The sequence below is a fragment of the Convolutriloba macropyga genome, chromosome 11, assembly GCF_964194025.1.
Source record: "Convolutriloba macropyga chromosome 11, txConMacr16.3, whole genome shotgun sequence".
Lineage (NCBI taxonomy): Eukaryota > Metazoa > Xenacoelomorpha > Acoela > Convolutidae > Convolutriloba > Convolutriloba macropyga.
Genome location: NC_134478.1, coordinates 32,471,180 through 32,496,035, shown reverse-complemented (window position 1 = coordinate 32,496,035; position 24,856 = coordinate 32,471,180).

Below are 24,856 nucleotides of genomic sequence, written 5' to 3'. Positions count from 1 at the left end.
CTGCTCAGTTACTACTAAACCCGGGTCAGGAGTTTCCCAAGGGCTGGTGGTGGAGGCTGGCACTGAGAGAGCGACTGTTGAGGAAGTTTGAGATACTACAAAATCATTATCCCATTCTGGACTAGAGCTGAGAAGTAAGTTTGAGTAACTGTCATTATCCCACTGAATATCATCACTACCCCAATCAATTTCATCGACACCACAACCAACGGTCTCATAATGTCCGAAGGGTAGAGTTTTTGTACCGCAGGGTAGAATATACCGTTTGTTATCAAACGCTGAAAGGCATATTTTTTTGGTAGTAACAGTTTTCAATACATGATGATCGGACATTATTCGTGTGTTTTCAGTGCGAAACACGTTCCCTGTCATCAGTGTGCTCAAGAAATCATCATGCCGGAGACGTTGTTGAGCGGCCTTTGTTACTCCTTTAGCCGAAAGTTTTCGACAACCTAAAGAGAAAAAAAAGCCTTTAATCAAATTTTTAAATGTTTACTAACCCCCTATGTATATAATAATAAAACTAATACCATTCAAAGCCTACTAACAACCTTTGTAATTTAAAGATAGAACTAACATGCTTTAGAATAAACAAAGAGTACTTACTTTTTGAGAGTATTGAGTATAATTTCGGCTTTAAACATACAAACTCCGTAATAAAATCTCACGCAATTTCGTCCTTAAACTTGAGGACTACCCGTTTATTTTCTGAACTGTATAGATAGTGATCGTTCGGATAATTGGAGAAGTCGAATTCACTAACAACTGAAGCTGGCTTTCTTGCTAATTCCTCATAAAAAAATCTGTACTCCGGATTTTATATAGTAAACTATTCGTGTCACTATATAACAAACGACAATCAAAATGAGCGCGCATTGTGTAGTAATAGAAATTGTACATTTGATACTTGGCCAGATCAAGTATAGTTGCTCCAATTATTGTTGAGGTATTCCAATAAATCTTTCTGGCGTGGAAAGTCAATGCGGCCAGGTTATCTCCGAATATCATGAACCGATCAAACTCGAACTTTGAAATGGAACTCAGAACTTGATCAGCATCCCGCTCAATTGTAAGCTTACTTCGTCTGCGTTTAGATTCGCAATTCTTACCATATACTGCATTGTTCATGAGCTTATAAAAGTTTTCTTCGAATTTATTGCTAGCGGCTTGACATTTATTACTGTTGAGTGAAATATAGGGTGCTAACCAATTCGCTTGTTTGAACTGTAGGACCCGGTGTACTTTCGCAACAATTAACCCAAGACTAACATATAATTTGAGAAGTTTGTAATGCAATACATAGTTCTTTTTGTCGACCAGCGTCTGAAGCAATTTTTTAACCTTCGAGCTGGGTAATCTGTGTTGTTCTTTTAGCTCGAGTTGATATTCGCCCAACCACTCATATTGAACAATTTTTTTGGTAGGGCAAGGGGAAAGTCTCGGTGGTCATCGTGTAAGTAAACAGGGTAATTTAAGTCTACTTCAAGAAAATAACCAACTGAAGCGTCGTTCGGGATATTGAGGATTTCGTTAAGGGTAATTTCTACGTTGAAGGCGAATTCCCCCACTGGTAGCATGTCCATCTGCATGACACCTCCATAGAGATTATTTGCGTCTACACAGAGCGCAAAAGTTGACTCCTCAGAGAGCCTGTATTCTGATAATTACTTATGATTTGCAACAAAATGACGCTCCTCGTAACCAGATGTTACTCCTCCTCGTATTGCTGGTTCAATCATGTCCAAATGTTCTCGTTCTGTCATCAGCTCAATGTTTGCCTTGCATATTTTTAGGGACGCTTTTTTTGCCATATTGGGGAGAGTGTAGAAATGCATGCAGTCGAGTTTGTATGTACGAAAGCTAAGTTCACGGTGAAACTCACATACACAGGCTAATAATGCACAGTCCAGTTTAAGGTATGCGTCATGACAGTCTTGTAAAGTTTTGCACCCCGGTAACTTCCACATCTGGTTCGCATGTTTTAAATTTTCTTCACTAACAGCCAATTTTCCGCCTTCTAATGTGTTGCGCCATTCTTAGAGGGGTGGTAGAAATTCCTCAGAAAACTTTGTACGATCACATACATAAGAATAAGGATAATATCCTTTTTGTTTGAGTAAGTGTGCGTTTGATTCGGAAACCGAGGGCAACATTGCTTTCATGATATCGAAGTGTGTGTCAGGAAAAAATTCCACCAGTTTTTCCAGCGAAATTTTTATCATTTTGTACGAATCGATGAATCTTAAAGACTCGTAAATTTTTTGTGTTCTTCGTTCTTGAGTTGTAATAGTATCAATCAGAACTCCGAATGTCATTGATATGTATTTCTCATCTGTTGACGGAATGACTTTTATTGTTGTGGTAGATTCGCAATCGTTCAGAGTCAGACAAATATGATGTAAGTCATAGTTTTGTATGTTATGACGGAGCACAGACGTAAAATTGACATATCGTCTCGCTCGACTACACTTTTCGTGTGCCCAGCCCAAGAATTGGCCACTAAAATGACAGTGGTCTAAATCTATGCTCTCTTCAGGGTCAAGCTTGCTGTCAAATGGTTCTTCGCATATCCAACAGTGTGTAGCGCTGTTTTTATCCAAATTCTATGATTTCCGTTGTAGAAAGGAAACTGCTTTTTGCGTTCATGTATGTCCCTTGTTAACGAATGCAGCATTCGAACAAAATTGCCCATACAATCTTCTGAGCTGTCTACATGATGAAAATAGAGAACATTTGAGTGATGATCAACAACTGCCAAAGCAAATCCACATGGCTTGTGCTTTTCAATCACGCATGTTGACGATTGGTCAGTTGCTGCATCACATCCAGCGACGGGTAGGAGAAAAGATTTAAAGTCGAAATAAATGACCAGAGGAACAAACCACGTGGCTGAAAAATTTGAGAACTTGTATTCATTTTTATCTGGTGATGGCATTTGAATAACTGCAGCGGCATTTAGATAACAATTTTCAGTATGAATATTCTAGCTTTCCAGTCCATCCAGCCAGAAACAATTACGACAAATGCGATAACCAAATCTGAATTTCAGGTCTCTAACTTTATAAACAACTTTCACAAGGTCAGTAATGAGAACATAGTGATAAATGTCGGCATCATAAAGAAGTAAAAGATCCGTAACAAAATCTGATTCAAAAGAGGAGACTCGTAGAGGGTAAAGTTGCCCTTTATCGTAACCAAAGACGTTGATTGCCACATCATTGAGGGTTTCAAAGGCTTTCATTTGCTCAAATCCCATTGGCGTTTCAAATTCGCCTACAGGTTGGTGAATGTTCTGTTGTTGATATGTTGCTGGGGATGTTTTATCAATATGATAGTTCTTGTCATCTCTATCAAGACTGATTCCATGATGCGCATGATACGCTGCCACGAAACAATAATTGAAACAATTGGCATCGTCGTGGTTTCGAATATTGAGTAATCCGCGACAGTTTCCAAGCTTATGGGGTAAGGCAAGATAGGATGAGCCGCGAATTGGTCGGTAGCGGGCAAATTTGACGTCAAGTTTGATTATTTTTTCAACAACCCAACCACTTCCAAATGCAGCAAACGTAGACAAGACGGCCATCATTTTCTCCACCATACTCTAGTACAACTCGTCTGTGAGACCCTCTATGTAGAAGGGCGTCATGAGAGAGTTGGCATAAATTTCAATGCGCTCCTCCGTTTCGGTTGAGTTTTCATCTTGATGCAGCTTCAATAACTGTACTTTTACCGCAAATTGTACTTTCTGTGGTCCTTGGCACAGCCGTTGCTCAATTAGCGTTGCAATTGCAGATCTTTGATTGAGCATGAAGCTCTCAAGATCTCGGTCAGCTGTATTATTGACAATTTCATAAGTTTGTAAGACACCATTGAAGGCTGTCTCCGCTGTAGCCTCTTTCGGTTGGTATTCAGGTCCCAATACAGGCAGCGAGTGAAGGGAGTTCATATGCTGCGCAAACAGGTGCGCATCATTGAATCCCATGAAGCACGATCGGCAGCAGTTTGTAAACTTCGAGTGGCAGGTTCGCATATGCTGCTCCAGTTCAGACAGTTTCCGTGAATTGAACGCACAGAGGGAGCAGTTGTACACAGGAAGCCCAACATCGTCTGGATGAAATTTATATTGATGTCTTGAGCAGTTTCCACGAGTGCTAAACGTAGCGGAACAGAAGTTGCATGAATAGACCATTTCTAATAGTTTTGACGAATTTCAAATTCTAGTAGAATTTTAATAACAGGTAAATAACTCGGGAATGAGTAAGGTCACCAAACTGAAGCACGAATGTAATTTTTGAGCGCGAAATTCAAAATTTCAAAATGCTGCAATCTGATTGGTCAGTTTTGGCGGGTACCTTTAATTCGAAATTTTGTTAGTTATAAGAGAAAAAAGATGTGTTTTCAACTCTCAATAGCAATCGTTTGCCAAAGTATACCACCATAAGGAACCCTAACGAGTATTGTTGGTCATCGTTTTTTTTCAAAAAATGTTTTTTGAGAAGCTGGAAAAACATGATAATTTTCAAAATTGTAATAAAAAGCGCTATTTTATGCATTTTCAGATACGGGTGGTTAGAGGAGCCCTACGTTGTTAAGTGTAATGAGCAAAAACGCTCCCCGTGCCAAAAAACATAGGCCCATTTTAAAAAATTGCTCAAAAATAAACAGAAAGAAGAGTTTGTTTTTCTGTCAATCAAGTCATTAATTAGCAATTACATAACAATTACATGACATAAACATGTCTTTTTTCTGAGGCTTTCTTTTGATGACAGCTGTTATGAGATAAATTTGCACTGAGGACCCAATGAGTCCAAAAATGTAAAGAAAACCGATCTAACATTTTTCCTTAGGGTACTTCATATGCTAATTAATGCCAGATGTTAATGTGACACTAATTGCCAGATGTTTTGAAAATCGGTGAAGGAGCCATTTTTTGATGATGGAGCATATGAGCAATAATGTCAGGCATCAAGCAGTGATTACAAAACCGTTGCAAAAATTTGAATTTTTTTCAGTAATTAGTAATTAGGTTAATTAACCCTTAATTAGTCGCTCATTAGGGGCTTATTATCTCCATAACGAGTGGGTAGAATTTGACGAGTGTGATGAGATGTTTTGTTCTTTAGAGTATGCTGAGGCTTACTGAACAATCAGTTTCATCCCAAGTATTTTTTTGAACCCTCTTTTTTGGGGTCAAAGGTCAGAGGTCATGTGTCAAAAAAATTTTTTTTGAGTTTTTTTTTTAACAAACATGCTCTTTTTATTTCAATTGATCCACAAGTAACAAATGGGAGATGATTCTAGTGTACACGAAAGAGCGCATCTACTGAATTAAGTGTCAAAATTTGACGTTTGAAATGCCTTTTGTCGAAAATTTTCTTTGAATATTTCTCATTTTTTGAACATTTCTACAACTTATTAAATGAATTTGGAATTCAATCCATGCTAAAGCTGTGGCATGGAGTTAGCATGTCATTAGCGTCAATACCGCATACTCTCATATATGGTTATATCTCTAAATTTTATGTATAATGTTAGCAAAAATTTGGTAGATTGAGAAGAGTATTTCTGGATATAATATAGAAAAATCACGCCAGGTTATAGTAGTTGTGGTAGTTGAGTTTTTGTTACGAAACGAATTTGTATGCTTACGTCATAATAAAACTCTTTTCTGAACATGTTCGAACTTGATCAGTAGCAAAATTTTTATTTCTTTGGCTCAGCAGATTTAAAACTGTAAAAACAGATATAAAAAGATCAATTCAGCTTTCACGAAGTTGAAATCACACATTATTGAAACAAAATCAAGTTAGCATCTCACTATATAAAAGAGTTTTGTGGTGATTCATCAAGTTTTACTTTCCAGTTAGTCAAATAAGTCCATTAAAGAATTCTCAGGTAGCCGTTTCTTTGGTGCATTGCAAATCTTTGGCGTGTCTGTGACACCAAAAACACGTGCTGGTTCTGGTGTCTGAAATTGTGTAGCTGACAGTAACGCTGTATCAAACTGGTTGTCATTGAACAGAGCCGTAGAATTGTTCTTGTGAATTCCCGCAAAGAGAGATGGACTAGATGTCGGTGTCAAGCTGGGACTCGGATCAACTGCTGGTGTTACTGGCAAACTGGCTGAATCCAATTGCGAGTGATTTTTTGGGGAGCAAGGTGATGACTTTATGCCCCATATGTCAGCTAATTTTTCGCAAGCTTGATAAGCCCCTAGCTGGTTTTCAAAGAGAGGCACACAGTCGCAATCGTAACGAAACAAAATTCGTTTAACGTCGTCAGGTAATGACTCCATGCCAAGATGTTGAAATGTTGGCAAAGTTTTCGGAGGTAAATGTCCCCCTGATGCAATAAGACTGCATTCTGCTGGTTCTGTCTTCTCTGGTAAAGAAGCAATTGCGTTAATGAAAAACTTAGGTAACAAACAGTGCTGGTAAGTTTGCCAAACATCATTTTGTCTCTTCTGTTGAATCAGCACAACAAAATTTTCGAACAATGTCTGATAAACCAATGTTCGCTCCAACGAAATTACAGATTCAGCACGTATTTGAACGGACATAATTTTTTGTACAAATTTTTAGAAAGAAATTAAAACCAATTTGACGGTTGGTAGGTGTTTGTCTGGTAAAGAACTCTTGAAGGAAAGCAAAATGCACTGAACGCAAGGTTTAAAGAAAATGAATAAATATTTTTCAAGTTGTATTGCACAACGTGTAATTCAAGAATTTATATCTGGGGGCACATTTGGTTGTACTTTTGGTAGTGTTTATGCTCTGTTGTATGCTCTAATTTTTGTTATTATACACGGGCTGATACATTTTATAGTGTGAGAATGTAAACTTCTTATCTATAACGTATTTTATTATTAGCATTTCATTGTACACAATATTCTTATCAGAGTTTCCTTACTGCTGTAGTTTCACATGTGCTTCTAATTATATCACACACCCGGGGTCACATCTGTTCCAAGTTATAAACATATGGTCCGCATATAATTCCAATAAACAGTGTACACTGCACTGCTGGTCCAAATACACACCTAGGGTCACATCTGTTTTCTCAAAACATATGGTCTGCATATAATTTCAATAAACAGTGTACACTGCACTCGCCAATGACGTCAAGTACACACCTAGGGTCACATATGTTTTTTGTCTTATCTAAGGTCACAGCTGAAGTTAATTATGCAATATGTGACCAACAGACAGACTCAAGTACGCCATAGGCGTACTTGAGCCTGTATTCACAAATCATTTGGATTTAATTAGGGAGTTTGACGACACTTGTTTAAACCCAACTTGCCGCCCCCATTGAATTGGAATTTTATACATTATAACATTTGAAAGTAATAAAACAAGCTGCATTCTATGCCTTTCACGTCCACTAAAGACACAGAGTTTGGAGATTGTTATTTCGATATTTCCAAAACGGATAAGCGCTTAATCAGGGCAACGCTGAAAACCTATGAAAGGACAGGGACATATGTATTTCTGAAATTGTTCAAAAAAGCAACAGAAGATTACGAGTTTGAACAGAGAATTTCGTTAACTCTTGGAGAGTTTGAAAATTTGGTCAGCTCAGCTAGCAAAATACAGAACTCAGTGGCTGATCAGCAGTCTGCAGCAAAACCACCAATAGCGAAGAAACCAAAAATTCAAAAAGAACTTGTCAACAACGATGGTGGAAGCGATGTTTGAGCGTTTTCCAAATTAATTTAAACAATTTCAGAAACAGTTCAAATTTATCATTGTAGAAGAAAAACCTAGCTTTTCTATTGCAAATTTTTATGCAGTGTGTGCACATTTTGATTCCGAATTTTGCAATTTAGTAAACAGCCATTATCACGTTCTGATTGATACAAATACTTTTGAAAACGAAACATTGAAACGATATCAGAGCTTTCCTGTGCCTTGCGTTTATACAGCTTTCAAATTCTTGTTTTGGACTGCACCAAATTTGGAGACTAATGGAGATGTGTTTTCGAAGCTTATATTAGCAATCGAATTCAACAGTTCCGCGGAAAAAATCGATGCAAAGTCAGTGCGCAAACGAATGCCAGCTTTTGCTAACAACCACAATTTATCGAAAAACAGCTCTACAAAACAAACAAATGTCAATACCAAACAGAGTGCCAAGATGGCAGTAGTTGTTCAAAAGACTATCTAAAATGTCCGGCCTCCATCAAAACAAACTCAAACTGATTTTGTTAATAGTGAATCTTTATGAAGAGTTGAAACAATTTTGTATGGTCCTCATTCTGGTGCTTTTTGTCAAATTATGGATATTCTTATGAGTGGATATGGAAAATTGAATATTGATTCTGATTTATTGAGTGTTCGGTTTGTGTATGAAGAAAAAGTAAAGATTTGAAAAAATATAAGTTTTTCAAGTTAGTAAGGTTAGAACATCATATGAAAAGCAAAACGAATCAATTCCTTATCGTTAAAATTTACAAGTTTTTGAGCATTGAAAACAAAATGAGCAATATAGATACCAAAAAGTCCACAAAGTTTAGAGTTTGCACTTTGAATTGGTTGATTCTCCAAGAGCTGATAGATGTTGTGATTGTTGGCAACAGAGATGATTCTTTGATATAGATGTTTGTACGATGAAATGGGCTGACCAAGGGGATCGGCAAATGAAAGTTGATTGTTTTTTCTGCATAACAGTAACCAGTGTGTGCCAATATTTTCAGCAGTTGCTGCATTAACAATAAGGAAGCTGTTTCTGTTCATTTTTTCCGGAAAGTTGTTTGCCGCAAACACACCATGGAATTTATATTTGAGAGTTTTGCAGCCTTGGATTAAATAATTAATATCATCTTCATACATCATTATTTTGTCAGAATATGATTTTTTGATACTCTTCTTGCACTATCAACAAAAATTGTGCTAGCTTTTTCGCCAACCATGAATATCTCTATATTGTTCGGTAAAGCCGCAGAAAATTTCAACTCAATAGAAATTGAGGAATTTGTAAGCTCAGGATGAATAAAATTGTGGGATGCTTGTTGGGTGCTGGTCAAATCAAAAACCATTATGAAATGGTTTGGGTAATCTGTCAAACTTATTCCATGACCATTGTCGATGTAAGCTAAATGCGATATTGTATTAAAGTAAAGACGTTTGTCATCACTTGTTTATATCGAACTGTCTGCCACAGGTAAACCGTTTCGATAAATATAGATCTGCTCAAAGTCGAATTTGCGGAAATTAAATGGATTTTGTCTGTTGTTACCAAGAGACGCTTCGTTAGTGTTCAGACAAATTGCTAGTCTACGAATCGGTTCTCTGGCAAAAATATCTTCTTGTTTCCAACTGTGGAGACCCCTTGACGCCAGAAATGTTTTTGTTAGAGTCTCCAGATAAAGATACGAAGCTGGACTTTTTAATAAAGTTTTTTCAATAGCCGATACAACATCATCGTTCAATGTCATCTTGCGCACATACAAATTAGCTTCGACAATTCTTACTTTGTAGTGCTTGGCTGCATCGTCAGACATTATAACAAAATCATCTATTGACCGTCTAAATGCAATGCGAAGTGTCACACCACTTAGCAAATGTCTGTCAGAGGTGAAAAAGTCCACTGGAACTTTACCGTAGAATGTGCACTCAGCTGATTGCCTCACTAAGGCTTTCCTTCTGTTCACTTCCACAGTTGACGGCGCTCCTGGATTTCCTTCGTAGGAGTAGCCCTGACATGCCAACCAGGTGTTTTTTGCATCTTTGTTATGTGAAATTCTGTTTCAATAAAACTTTTATGAGCATAGTTTCCGTTAGCATTTGAAATTTTTAGTCCATTAGCAGACACTGTACAGTCAGAGAAGAGTGAATGTAACACATTATTGCAAAAATAGGGAACATCTGTCTTTGTAACATCTGTTGCTGCTCCTGCGTCATATCTCAAATCAGCTTCTGATGACTGGAAAATTTTACATTTCACTTCCAAGAAAATTTTCTGTAAGTCAATAAAATTATTTCGGTCACCGGCGACTTCAAATTCTAACATGGGTCCATTTGGACTGTAGACTGGGCCCAACTTTTGACAAAAGCTACCATCAAATGTTTCTAAGAGAGAAGGTTTTTCGAATAAATCCAAAGAACTGTGAGTTGCTTCTGATGGCAATAAATTAGCGATCATCGTTCAATCTGGCAAAAAAATCTGACTGACTTCTTTTTCGAGCTCTGTGCGTTGAAATGGTTTTTTTGCGTTTGTTGATTGCTTTCTGTGGCGGCTTGACTCGTATTGACTTCCTCCGACGTGAAGTATTTCGTCGAGATCCCCCTGTCTGTTTTTTGAAAATTTTTGATATTGTATTTTTAAATGCCTCTTTAGGAGATTTTTTGCCTCCGACTACATCCAAAATCTCTGGAACACTTTGTTTCAAGAACTCTTTACCGATACGCTTCGCTGTAGGCAAAATAAAACGACGCGCTAAAGGCAGCGCAACACTTCCAATTCCTGCAGCTAGGGCTCCAAAACCACTTCCTCTTTGGCGATAATGTCCAGAGAAGTGGGGCAAAGACGTTGCTTGATTAGCATAATAAGAATCTATTTTATAGGGAAAATTTTTTGAATTGTAGTGTTAGAATAACTTTTCCAGTTCCAGAAAAAGGAACTAATTGTCCTGTTTCGATTCTCAGTTTAATTGAAATCAATTGAATTGTGTTGGTTAGGAGCTTCTTATAGTCTAAATTTGTAAAAATTATCCGATGAGTTGGTTCAAGCTCACAAACACAACCGTTTTTCAGACGTTGTTTTGAATCAATGACTCGCAAAAGGGGAGCCTTAGTGTCACCGACGTATTGATATTCAATTATGTTGGTGTAGATGAAAATAAGATGCTTTCCAGCACAAAGGTCAGCTGGGAACTCCCCATAATAGGCTTTTGTATCATCACTTTTCATAAATCTGTTCGTATTAGGAATCATTTTGTACCCAATATGTATTCCATTGCCGTCAGGAATACCCTTAAATCCAATAATGCTCGGAATTTCCTCGCTGGGAAATGTAATTCCCTCATACTTGCCAAATAAAATTTCATTTTTCCAGAGCTCTTCAACTCTCTGAATGAAAAATGGGGCAATCCAAATGTGCGCTTAATTGTAGCAAGAAGTTGTGCCACTGTATCAAAGGTTGCTGGCATAAAACTAAATTGTTGTCCACTGTAAGGTCTAGAAATAACATTGGCTCCCGAAGACATCTTTTGGGAATCTTCATAGTCTTATAAGTTGTACACAATTAGATTTCCGTTTACTATGTTTTCTAATTTTGTTTGAAATATGATTTCACTTAGCGCCACTCTCCAATCACCTGCAAATTGAATTTCGTCATTAAAAAAATTCCGATATGATGCAAGTGTATTCGAATCAAATTTTTCCATTGAAGCAGATGAAACAACGTGAACTGTAAACTCGTCTTCAAACCGGTTATTCGACGTTTTCAACGACAGGGAGCCTGACAAGTTGTAATTCTGGTTGGTAAAATTTTCCTTGAATTGGTTCTTTGTCTGCGTCGACTAAGGAGTATGTTGGTGGGCTTAATGTTGGTATTCCCGTTATTTCAAAGACTTCGTCTGTGAACGATTGCTTGTAACTTTTCCTGAATGCTTTATCTTTTTTAACTACTCTCACAAAGTCTCCAATGTAAAACTTGGGCTTCTGAGTTTAGCTTGTTTGTGCTGCCAATGACACTAGTCGTGGCACATCTTTTTTTGTAACTTTGTTAGGAGCAATTTTAGTTACTCGATTGACTCTTGAATTGATTGTTTTCACAAATTGGTCTAATTGGTCAATGTAGCTATAGGTCCACTTTTCTTCAAGATACCGATGAATTATCGTTTTGAGAGTTCTAATGTTCCTCTCTGCAAAAGCTGACTTTTTTCGCTGTAAGTATTATATAAAGGAATTCCACGTTTGGTACACAATTGTTTGAATGCTCCAAGAAATTCTGTACCATCGTCAACCCATACTTTTTCGGGCTGTTTGTTTTTGTTCATCTTTTTGAATGCTTCAGCTGCTTCTGTTGCATACTTTTTTTTAATGGTTCCACTCGTAAATATCTTGACAAACAATCAGCCGCTACTAGAAGATATTTTATAATGCGGTTATACTTTGCCAGTTTATCAACGTGTGCCAAATCCAGAGATTAAATTTCGTTGATGTCTTTTACAAAAACTTTAAGCCTGGGAAATTTTAATCGAATTGAACGGTACTTTGTGAAAGACGGCTTTGTCTCCAAATAGGACTGGACTTTACCTATAGGGTGCTTGTTTTGAGTCTGCAGTCGCTTTATGCTTCCATACGAAGCTGGTCCTTTTAAATAAAACTGATCAAGCTTTTTTACTTCAGGAAATGAAAGACCACATCTTCTGACTGGTCTCTTCTTTGTCTGTCGTTTGGTCCGTTTCCTCTTTATATCTTTTTTGGGTTGGTTTTGAGCCACTGGGTTGTTCTCTACTAGAGAAGAGCTCTTGTCGACTGGGTTGTTCTCTGCTTGGGAAAAACTCTTGTTCACTTTCAGACGAGGCTTCCAAGATTTGCTGGGCATGTGTATTTGCAACAAGAGGAGGTGAGATATTAAGAGCAATTAAAATTTTTGAGTATTTTGCAATGTCAATTTTTTTAGTTGGTTGCTGTAGATTGTACAGAAATGTTGAAGCTTTAATGCCCAGTGTTTCTTTATTAACGTGAATAACGTCATTCGACTCTATGGTTACTGTTTCAGATTGGTTAATCAAATCAAGTATAATTTTTGATCTTCTGATTTGGTTTTTATTCATAAATTCCAGCTCTAACAATATGGAGTCGAAATCTTCGCTTTTTCTTTGTTTTTTCACTACCGGTTCAATCTCACTGTCTTCGCTCATGGGTTCTGTTTTTATTTTTTCCTCTTCTGCTGTTTCAATCGCTTTGTTTGCTGTCTCAACTGGTTCATGTGCTTTCTCTGGTTTTTCCATTGAGTTCGACTGGTTTCTTTGCAAAAAAGACAGCTGTGCAGCTTTCTGTTTATAAAGGGGATTGTCCAAAACTTCTTTTTTTACCGGTTGATGTGAAGCAAACATTCGTTTTGGAATTAAAATGAATTCTTCCGTGTGCATTACGATTTTGTCAAATAACTATGACAAGCGAAACCAACAGTTTTGATCAAATCTGTTCTCTAGCAAAAAGTTGCCTCTTTTCTTTCAAACTTGTCTGTCTAGACAATAGTTTTTTGAATGATTTTTCATAACCTTCTATGAAACTTTTTCTTATTGGAACATTACCGTTGACAATGTTGAGCAAACATTCGCAAAGGAATTTAATGAAATGATTCGGAGCTCTCTCGATCTTCTCTTTTAGTTTTGTATCCGATATCTCTAGCAGCCGCCCCAGCATACAAACTTCTTTCTCTCTCATGGCTCAGACTTGTGATAACAGCTTTAGCTGATAGCAGATAAAAAAATTGATGGTCCTGGAGGAACAATATTTGAACAGTAGCGCAAGACGTCTGATGTTTTGGGATCCAAATCAATTGATAAATGACCAAACGGTTCTTTGGTGGCGAGCTCATAGCTTTCTTTCAGAAATTGTGCATTATTCAACTGCCGAACAATAAAACTAATCTGTTGTGTGTCACGTGGTGATTTAAACAATATGATATGTGTTGTGTTTAGATCAATTGTTCTGGACCATCTGCTTTGCTGGAACAAATTGTGTATAACATAAATTACACTGATGTTTCTATGTCGCCCTGCGGTTGCTAATTTGGAAAAATCTTGGTCATTAAAAATTTCTTCACATGAACCATCGAACACAAGAAGGCAGTTCTCTAACTCTGAAATGAGCTTACAATTGGAGAATTTTTTAAAATGTATGTTCAGTTTCTTCTCTAACGATTGAAATTTTGGCTGATCATGCTGATAAAAATATTAAATTGTTTGAAACTCTGGAAAAAATGTGCCAACTAATAACATTTTGAAAATGAGCTCAGTTTTCCCGCAACAAGATGGCCCGTAAACAGCCATGAACAACCGGTCAGTGGTAGAAATAATTTTATTCATAACTTTGGATTTGGAAGAGCGTATCCAACTGTACAAGAGAGAAGTGAAAACCAAAATGTGGATTCTTCACAGTCAAGACTGAAAAAAAACCAACTTGGCGAGAGATACAGTTATGAGGAAAATTATTATAATGATTTGTGTGAAGTATACAACCTCTGATCGAGGCAATCTCAAATTGCAAAACCTCCAAGATCGTCTTTCTTCGTGCTCGGCGTCAAAAACCAAGTCAGTAATGCCTCCGCCCGAATCTAATTGATCTTGGGTTTGACTCATTTTGAAATAATTTTATTCAAAAAATGAATTGCTTTCCAAGAGTTTTACATAATTATTTAACAATAAAATTTTCATAAGAAACATATCCAGAGTCTTCGTCTCTTTGTTTGTTAGTGATTGTATAGTTAGCATTCATCGAATCTTGTTCATCTCTGAAAACAATAGACTCTACATTGTTCTCTTTAATCAGCTGCTTGATGTCATCGGGAAGAGTCTCATCGTCCAGAGACATCAGAACTGGTACTGCACGCTTGGGCGTAGGTAAAGGGGTTAGTTTCAACCTTTTCATTTATTCTTGTAAAGACATGGTACAATTGAAAGTACTCCAGTAGAGAAAGATAATTTTTGAAAGCTTCTATTTCAGCACCAGCACACACAATCTGTTGTTTTCTCAAAACTGTTTGGCCTCTTGTGTCAATTTTTTCTTCCTTGATAAGAGTAACCGTTAACTGATTTTCAGGTGTTATGCAACTGTAAACTGTCAAATTTGGAGACAATTTCACTTGCAGTAGAGACGGAGCTGGTTTCTCGAACCGACGATTCATTCGTCAGCCACTGGTAAAAGAGTTTTGCTTTCTTATTTGCACAATGCTTGCTTCTCTGTCGTTTTGGGCAACTCAATGCATGTAATTTACAAACAGGTGTCTCCCGATATAATTTCAAGTGTTCAGTTTTTGGGCAGAACAAAGTTTCCAAGTTGATAACGTTCCTCTGTAACAGCTGCCGTAAAGTTTCCGTTTTTTCTAATTCTTTTGCGTAAAAATCAGAAAAGGGAAATCGAAGAACTATACTTTGAAAAATCTGTTGCAAATAATGATAAGGGTACTCTCCGGTCTCCCACGAGAGACCATGAAGGAACTCAGATACCCAAAGGAAAGATCTTTGCTCACTCGAAGAATGTATGTTAAATGAGTTTGGAGGTAGAAACGAAATTATATCGTTGTAATTTTCGGTAGATACCGCAAGTTCTTTTATTATAAACCCAGATTTTTTACTTCGAAAGCCTTCAAAATCAAGAACAACCGCTCCGGATTTCAACATTCCAGCAAATTGAATAAACTATTTTTGAAGGATTATACGTATAAACAAAAAGCAATTCCGGTCACATGACCAAGGTACTCATTTGTCACTGAACAAGGTAATACGTAAGAATAGCCTGGACCCTTTTCACTATATTCATATACAAAACTGGAAGCGTCGTGAAGTATCGCATGAAGTCTCAAAATTTTGAATGATTTAAAATATTTGTCGAGGGCTGAATTGTCGATGTTAATCAAACCACCATAAGGTCGTAGTTTCAAAGCTATATCTAAATCAATCTCAGGATCCAAATGCAGACAAGTAGCTAAAAATTATAAAAATCGTTCACCGTATTGTGAATAATCTTTTTCGATTTCCTTGTAAATTTCGTGAATACTCTTCAAATCAACTGTAGCAATGGTAGCCATATGATTTTATAAACGCTCACTCAAAAATGACTCTAGCCACATAAATGCACAATTCCACCTACATGTATCCAGAAGAAAACTAGTTTACATGTATCACCCATGCACGGCCGTAGTCAAATGTTTTACATGTAGCGCCGCCAATGATAACCCCCTATTATCACACGTATTAATTCGAAGGATAACCCCCCCATCTTATTACCCTATTATCTTACTACTGTTGGCTCTATAAATTTTTTGAGGACACAATTGACAAAATCAATGAAGTTCAAGGTTTAGAATACAACAATAGAGACAAACAAATTCGGTGTATTATTTGGGGATCTCAGCATTGCCCCTGGGTCAATTTGAAATCAATTTGTGATCAATCCTGCTTCACAAAACAGCTAAGCAAATCATGAACAGATTTCAAAACTTGATCGGAACATTTTGACCGTTTGATCTCCAAATATGTCTGTAAGCATTATAGGACTTATTTTGTACGTCAATTGAATGTGAAGAACTGAATTGCCGGACTTAAAACAAAAATCGCTTCTCAGTTTTTTTTTTCAATCAAATTTTGCGTGCAATGATCCCTGTTATTGGCTGATGATTTGCATGGTAATGTAGAAAACACTACCGACGAAAACAACTGCTCCAAGTGTCTCTAATAAAATTGAAGAAACTGCCTGTCGAGCAAAGAGACTTTGTCTTCAGGAACGTTTTGTTGGAGCCGCCTATAAGTTCTAGTAGTGGTAGTTCCTGTCAGTTAGGGTGTCATGAGGTCTTTGTTGCAGCACATCACTTCAGCGCAAATGCAGTTTATGGACGAAAATAAACATTTCTTTTCAAAGCACATAGTGGCGGGGAGAACCCGAATGTTTGTTGTACAATTGCTACATGGGGTTCAATGCACTGCTCAAGATCACTATGATTTTATGCTGAAAATATTTTCAAGATTTGTGAACAATGCTTGTAGGGGGCATTTTTCCACTGTTTGTTAAAAGTCAATCGTGTAGCTGCTCTAAAACAGCTCTGAGGAAATATAAAGATGACATCAGTCCTATTTATTTCGCGAAAGTTTTACAAAGTGTCAGGACAAAATGGTTATTCAAAGAGTCCGATATCGAGGTACAAAAGATCATTCAAAAATATCAACCGGGATTAGCCGTTGAGAGAGGTGCAAAGGCAATTATCCACTCCAGGAAAAGCTCATTTAAGACTTGATACTTTTTGTGTTCTGGTACTTTGAAAACTGTTTTCAGAACGCTGTCTGTTTTGATTAACAAATTTGTTTTTGCTTGCATTTGGAAATCATATGACAGGTTTTGTGGTTCTTAGTTCCTTCCGGTGCTCGAAACACGTTTTTTTTTGTTTTTTTTTGCGATCAAACTATCACTAGTCAATTGTGAGTACATCAAGGCGACCCCTTGGTTCCTCTTCTCTTTGTTCTGGCGATGTGGCCGTTACAATTCATCAATGCGAAGGTGCCAAATTTACTAAAACACACATGTTACCTTGATGATGGGACTATTGCTGGAAAATAGAAAAAAATGTCTTGGCGCAATCGTCGAGAATTCTTTTTGAGGAAGGTACTGAAAGAGGTCTAAGTCTACGTACGAACAAATGTGAATTGGTCAATTTTACAGCTACCATTGATTGTCAAATCAATCAAACGAAACAATAGCGAAGGATCAGATTTGCTGCTGGGATTCGTAGTCCAGATTCCATTGAATCTTTCCAGCAAAATATAGCTAAAATGGTTTTGCTGCTTGATCGTCTTGATTGTTTTCATGACCCCTAGTGTCGCCTAGAAATTTTGAGATTTTAGTTGAATTTGGCAAAAATGGTGTTGATCATCAGATGCAATACACCTTCAGAAAAGGTATGGAACGTTTTATAGTTGTTGACCATATACCCCGTGAGACAGTGGATTACCTCTTTGGTCCCCCTCCGGAAAAAGTTTGGTCGCAGGCGAGGCTCTTATTTTGTTTTCAGGTTTATTTGTACGATTGTTTACATTGGTTGTGTTTCTTCATTTTCACGACCTGTTGATAAAATATTCAACTGCAAGAAGGGTGTTCTTTAAAACATTTTGTTGGTGGCATTTCTCATCTTGATGTCGCAGATTTCACACTACAACAAAAAACAGGAGGCCCACGACAACATCTCCTTCCAGTTTTTGAAAAAGATACAGATATGTGAGAGAGTAACCGCTCGCCTATTTTTCCCGTCAATCCCACACGCAGGGTCTGACTAGCGGCTCCTCCTATGCCAGGTTTGGGCCGGCATTTGCATGCAAATGAATTTCGAACCATTCCAGCTAGGAAATTTAAAAAAATGAAAGTTAAAGAAAGCGTAAGTATTGAAATTCAGAAACAATAGCGATGTTTGGTTATTACTCAATTGAAACCGTCTAATTACAGCTGTATCGTCTCCACATCTTTTGCGTCTTCTGGCAAAATAAAATTTGGTTCCTGATAGCGGGAGCCAGCCAAGTAAGCTTTTTGCACCTTCATGTAAAGCTCTTCAACTTGCCGACTTCGACGTTACCGCTACTTCTACACTACAGTCAAACAAAATTTCAAACGCATCATGGGAGTCAAACTACGTCATTGTTGTTTCTGAGGAGCGAAAATACAACGTTACTAGAAGTTTGAGGAATGATTAACTTTGTTTTTTTTCCTCCTGCTCTGGTGTCGCTTCGCGTCTACATTTGAAAAAACCATTTGAGAATAGCCTTACGATCAAATAAGCGTAGTTTCTTTTCTGAGCGATTATCAGTGGTTTGGAGCAGACTGTATCAGTTTTTATCTACAGTTGCTATTAGAGGATCAGTTTTTACGCTTTTTGCGAGATCAATCTGATGCACATCTCCAGAGTTGACTTGTTGACAACTGTGGGGAAGATCTTTTGCGATGAACCTGTAATTATTTCTGCTTCCTTCATGACAGCTTCATAAGAAACGAATACCAAATTTATCATGTTCTTATAAAACAGTCGAATAGACTTTGAAGCAGATGGACCCTGACATGGCTGTTTTTCGATTGAGCAATTTCGTCTTTTGAATTCTATAGTCTTGAAGGTTGAAATACAACTTAGAACGTGAGTGTGAATAAAGACATGAGATTTTGAAACTCGTATGACACTGGTTGAGTTCTTATAAAATAACAATCAAGCTTAAGTGAGGCCACTATGATTTTTTTTTGATTTTCAGTTATTCAAGTAACATTATATTCTTCGAGAGAAAAGGAAAATGGAAAAATTCAAAACACAAAACAAGTTCAATTGCACAAAATTAATTAGATTTAAATACAATGAGATTGTTAAAAAAAAACCACAAGTCTTGAATCATTAATTAATTTACAAAAACTAAAACTTTCTTAGAAGTCAATTTAAGAACGCCGAAAATCAAGACAGTTTGAATTGATCATATTTTCAAATTGCTGAAAATGTTTGTAAATTTGGTAAATTTTAAAACTTCTATTGAGTTCAATTCTAATCTGGAATTTGTCTGGGATCAAACTCAAAACGTCAAAAACTGTGAAATGAACAAAGAATTCGAAAAAAATATTTTGATTTTGTAAAAATCTCTCTAATAATTATTGCTCTCAAAAATGATTGCAGTCATAACCATTTGCTAATGAAACTCTCGAATGTTGAGATCGCAAACTGAAGTGAGAAAATTTCAATTTCTGAGCCCGGATCAATGATTCAGTGATAAACAAGCTACCCAAATAGCCTCTCAAAAACACACAGTTAAGACTCAATTGTATTTTGTGTAAAAGATGCGAGAGATTTCAAATTATTCAAAAACAAACGTCTGAACTAAAGACATGATCAGTTCCATAGAAATGCAGTTCAATGTCTCGACAAACGCAATGTCTGGTTTTTCCTGTGTTGGTAAATAGGAAAGTCACACTCGATACTATGAGGCAGTAAAGCCAACAATTCATTGTTGATGAACTGCTGACGCGGTTTTCGTAACTTTTTTCAACAAAAAAGAGTTCGTTTTCATTAATACGTTTTTCTATTGCCTGATAAAGTGCGGGGGTATAGCCAAAAATTTAGCTTCATTCCCGAGAGTGGTACAGTTCAGTCTTCGAATACGACCATTCATTAATGATCTGTTATAAATATTAGAGTTTTTTTGAAAGACGAGAGCTGCACCTGGGAGATTTGAACTGCAATAAACAAGCGACCTGCGGCAAAAATTAGAGTGCTCCTAATATTATGGAATCTATCTTGTGCCTAATTTAAATTTTTTAGCACTCTTTTCCATTATTAATTCACATTGACGGCCCGGATTGACCACCATTACACAAGAATTGGAAACCATGCAAATTTCATATCTGGTTATTTTGAAATTTTGAAAACTTGCAGTTTTGGGGGGATAAGGAACAACTTGAAATACAATTGTTTTTTTTTTCTGCTCATGCAATAACCACAAAGCCTCTCCTGACTTTTTTAATATGGAAAAGTGAAAATCATACAACAGACCATATACTCCAAGCGCATGACCGAGTGTAAAGTTGTCATTTTTCCATACATAAAATGTTTTTTTTAATTCATCAATTAAGAACATTTTGAAGAAACATTTTATCTATCAATATCTTGGAGGCGAAAAAACCGACTGTTAAAAAGTTTGATATTAAAAGAGTTTCATGAAAAATTGTTACTCTTGCCATTACCCCAAATGGAATTTTTTTAACTTTACGAACAATTACCACAAATTAACGATCAAAGTCGATCAAAATATAAAATTTTATAGAAAGCAAACGCATTCGAAAAAAATATAGAAAACCGAATTTCATGCAAATAACAAACAAAAAGCATGAAAGAATGCATGTCATTAAACATATAAAAAACAATTGTAAACCATAGTAATGTATGTAAATTTGGTACGGCGTGTATGGTCGTCCATATATGGTTAAGTCTAGGCTCTCCAATTGTGGTCAATCCGGGGTCTACTGATTGCTCAAACAATTTTTGCTTCGATTGATTGCTTAAGCAACCAATTGAAGCAAAGATAGACTGCCTATAATGAAACAGTTCAAAATTTGTTACTTAAAGTTTGACAGATTAGTAAAAAAAGTACGTCCATAAAAAAGGGTTCGTACCAGTGAAACCATTTTTGTTGTTTCACTGGAATAAACACCCGAATAAACGAAGCGACAGACATGAAATCAACTTTAATGCAATTTCTCCGGTTGAAAAACAACAAACACAAAAGTTTTAAAAAATGACTTCTACACTCACTTGTTATTGAGGTTTTTCATGACCAATGTTTGAAGATCAGACTTGTAAGCGTGTGTGGAAACGAGTAGCACTAGGCTAATTTAGTTCAAATTTTCTTCACAACTGTTTATACGTGCCCCGGACTTTTCACAAAGCCCTATCGTGAATACCTGAGTCAATATTTCGGCACTCGTTTCCATGCCATGCTCAAAATAGTAGATATTTATCCATGAATACTCGTGACCTAGTTGAAGTTTTTTCCACAATATAAGTAGCTTATTTCCAGGTTTTGCGTAATCAAATTCCATCATTGAAAGTATATATGAATCGTGATTAGTGGGGACACATTTCGTCAATCAATTTCACAAGACGCCAAGTTAATTGAGGTTTGCCTTGTCACAATTTTCGCCAGGTTTTGTTTCCATTTCAAGAATAAGAGTAATTATAACTTCTTCAAACCAAACAAAAGATTTTTTCCGAATCCATCAATCGTTTTCTTTTCTCTGGGCTTAAAGACTAACCTTACAGCTATTCCATTGGTTATTATTATTTATCGTTTAAAATAGGCAAGACTTTATGAATTCTGCATTGGTCCAATAAATCAGCAAAGAAATGAGCATAGACTTTTTGAATAGAAAAAGTTCTACAATATGTTCTACTACTTAGCGCCATGACAAAAAAAACCTTAAGATCTATTATGAAGATTGGTTAATCGTCTATACATTACGGGTCGATTAATCGACCCTATGATTACATTGTGCAACTCCCATTTGAAAAAAAAACAACAATAGAGTTTTACTTATCAACATAGGATATTACCCACATAGGATAGAACATTTACTGAATCTCATAATTTATAAGTAAAAACAAATGTAATAATCACGTTATTTAGCAGATCTTTGCATTCACCACAACTGGTCTCTTTTCTATGACTACACCATGTCTTAATTTTCAAAAGAACTTGATAGTGGTACAGAAGTTCTCAACAGTGCAAGCATGAGTTTTTACGTAATTCACTGATTTATATAAGAAGCAAATTTTTATTTGTGTTACGTTTAAGCATTTTTGTCCCATTGCTTTACTACATTTACAATTTGAATGAATTTTTTCAAGCCCTAAATTTGAGCGAGAGCAAAAGCTTAAAAAGAATTTTGTTTCTATTCGGACCTTGGTGAGCTTAGTTTTAAATAACAACTTTAAAAAATTTATTGTTAAAAAAACGTAAGGTGAGGAGTAGCTTTTCAAACAATTGCAATTAGAATACTTTATGGAAATTTAAAAATGAAGTTGCATTATATCAAGAGACTTCTTTCAATCTTCGCTCCAGTATTATTAGAAATGGAAAGCAATGAAGACATACCAGAACAGCAGCTGACTTCGAACCATTTGGAGCAACTTTCCTCAGACACGTTTTCAACTGATGTTCAGCAATTGTTCAGGGGCCAGAACTATCGAAAAATCTCAGTTCTCTCATTTTTTGTTTACTTTCTATTGTTTTTATCATTTGTGAGCGGTGTCGCGTCCCTGCTATTATATGATTCTCCGGGGTATGAACCGATTGCTCAAATTGGTCTGACAATTATTCTGGAAATATGCTGTTTAAAACTTAAGTGGAAAATACCGAAAGCACGTCTTTGCCAGATGCTCTGTCGATTCAGCAAGACTTAAGCACAACCCCTCTGTAGCTGACTATTCGCTGACCGAAAAAAAAACGAATTCAGATTCGAGTAATCAAATTTTATATTTGAATCCATAAGGAACTGAGTTGATATATTATATATTTGAAACTGTTCTTCTCTCTTAGTACTATAACATCTCCTATTTAGGTATACAATCTATTATCAGTGTAAAAACGATCATTGATTTGTTCACGCGTAGCAAATGAAAACAAAACTGTTCTTCGCAGAGAAAAAGGACAGCTCCAAATAATTTGAAGGTCTTGAATTCTTATTTGAGCAATTAGCTTAAAACAAGCTTTCGCTCGTTTGTTCTTTTAAGTTATGACCAGATTTTTTGTAATTTGGCCAAATTTTTAGATGGAAAGCGAATCTAAGTTAAAACGTTTCACGCTTGATACACTTATAGCCCCTGAACAGATTAAGTAGTATCTCTCTAATTCGACATGTATGCTGTATGTTTGAACCAGCATAACGGTTACAATTGATCACCCATCTCTTGATTAACATCTCTGAGCATAATTTCGATTAAAACAAACAACCGAAGCAGGTTCTTGCTAGATTTTTGCGGCTGTTTCTCAGAGATAATAAATAAGCTAAAAGAGCAATTCGCCAATGACATCTCCATAACTATGAAATCTGCTATGTTCATTGTTATATTCAGTTCCCGAGTTAAAAGCTTCTGAATTAAAACTCAAATTCAGCGTTGGCTAAAAATACAGATAATTGAAAAATGAAACCTTCGTCAAAAGTATTTATTTCAGGGTTTTGGTTTTTAACAGCCTCTCCATCTCGTCGTGGGTTACACTCAGCAAGTTATACTAAATAAAATTAAATAGAAATGAAGAGCTAGAATTTATTGCAGCCTGCTTCATTCAGGGTGATAGTAACTGGTTTCAATAAGAGGGCTTCAAATGACGTGATTGCAAGTAATTATATACCTCTATAACCAGTAATATTTATAAAGTGAAAAATTACACCAATTTTGTATGCGCAGTTCATTTGACATTACGTAGAGAAATGCCACACTTGAGTTCAACTGCTGGCACTTTTGAATGAGAGAAAAATTTGGATCACACAACACAAAAAATGGAAGGGCGTAAAACTAACTCGAGAAGCGATCCGGGAAGCAAAAATTTTGCTTAAAAAAAGACCAACACTTTGCATTGAGCCTTTATTGTTTAAGTTTTTTTTATCTCAAAGGAATCATTAGAACAAACCAAATTAATTTTGCGCATTTTCAAAATCTCTCTGCTAGTTTTGAGCTTCAAAATAGAACTAGACAAACAGCTGAACAACTTAACTGAAAAAAAAATTTGCAAAATATTCAGTTGCTTATTTTATGCGATTTAACGTGAAAACCCACTTCGTAAATCATGCGTCCAAGATGCTATTTTGATGCGGCATAGAAAAATCCAAAATAAAAACAATGCTGTGATGTGACTTAAAAATTAAGGGCAGAAGAGTAACCTCACACTAAAAAAAACTTTTTGGGTGTTTCTCTCATTTAAGTATACAAATAAATATCAGCGTGAAGGCAATTTTCAGTTTGTTCACGCGTAGCAACGAAAACAAAACTTTTCTTCAATGGAAAAGGGAAAAGTTCCAATTTTTCGAAGGCCGTTATACCTTTATAGCCACTCAATAGATTACGTAGTATCCCTCCAATTTGGCCATTTTGCTGTATGTTTGAACCAGCATAACAGTTGCAACTGATTGCTCATACCAATCTCACCCATCTCTTGGTTTATAAATCTTAGCATTGTGTCATTTTTTGACCTCTGGTGGCGTAGTTTCTATCAATTTTCTAAAACACCAGAAGCACGTTTCCTTTTGCAGTGGAATGTTGCATGAATTTTGACGAGCTTTTCAATTGAACTTAAGCAGTGAATTCCCACAACTTGAGTTCAACTGCTGGTACTTGATGAGAATGAGAGACAAATTTAGATCACGCAAAACGTAAAAGTCAATGGTGTAATATTCACTCGAGAAGCATAACGCTCAAGCAAAAATTTTGCATGAAAAAGACCAACACTTTGCAATAATTGCTTCAAGTTTTGTTCGAGAGCAAATAAATTTTTTTTATCTCGGCAATTCAAAAGATTTTATAGCTATAATTTAAGATAAGATTCAATTATTCGAATTTGTGTTGGCACTTTATTGATTCAGCCTTTTTTAAATCTCAATGGAGGCATTAG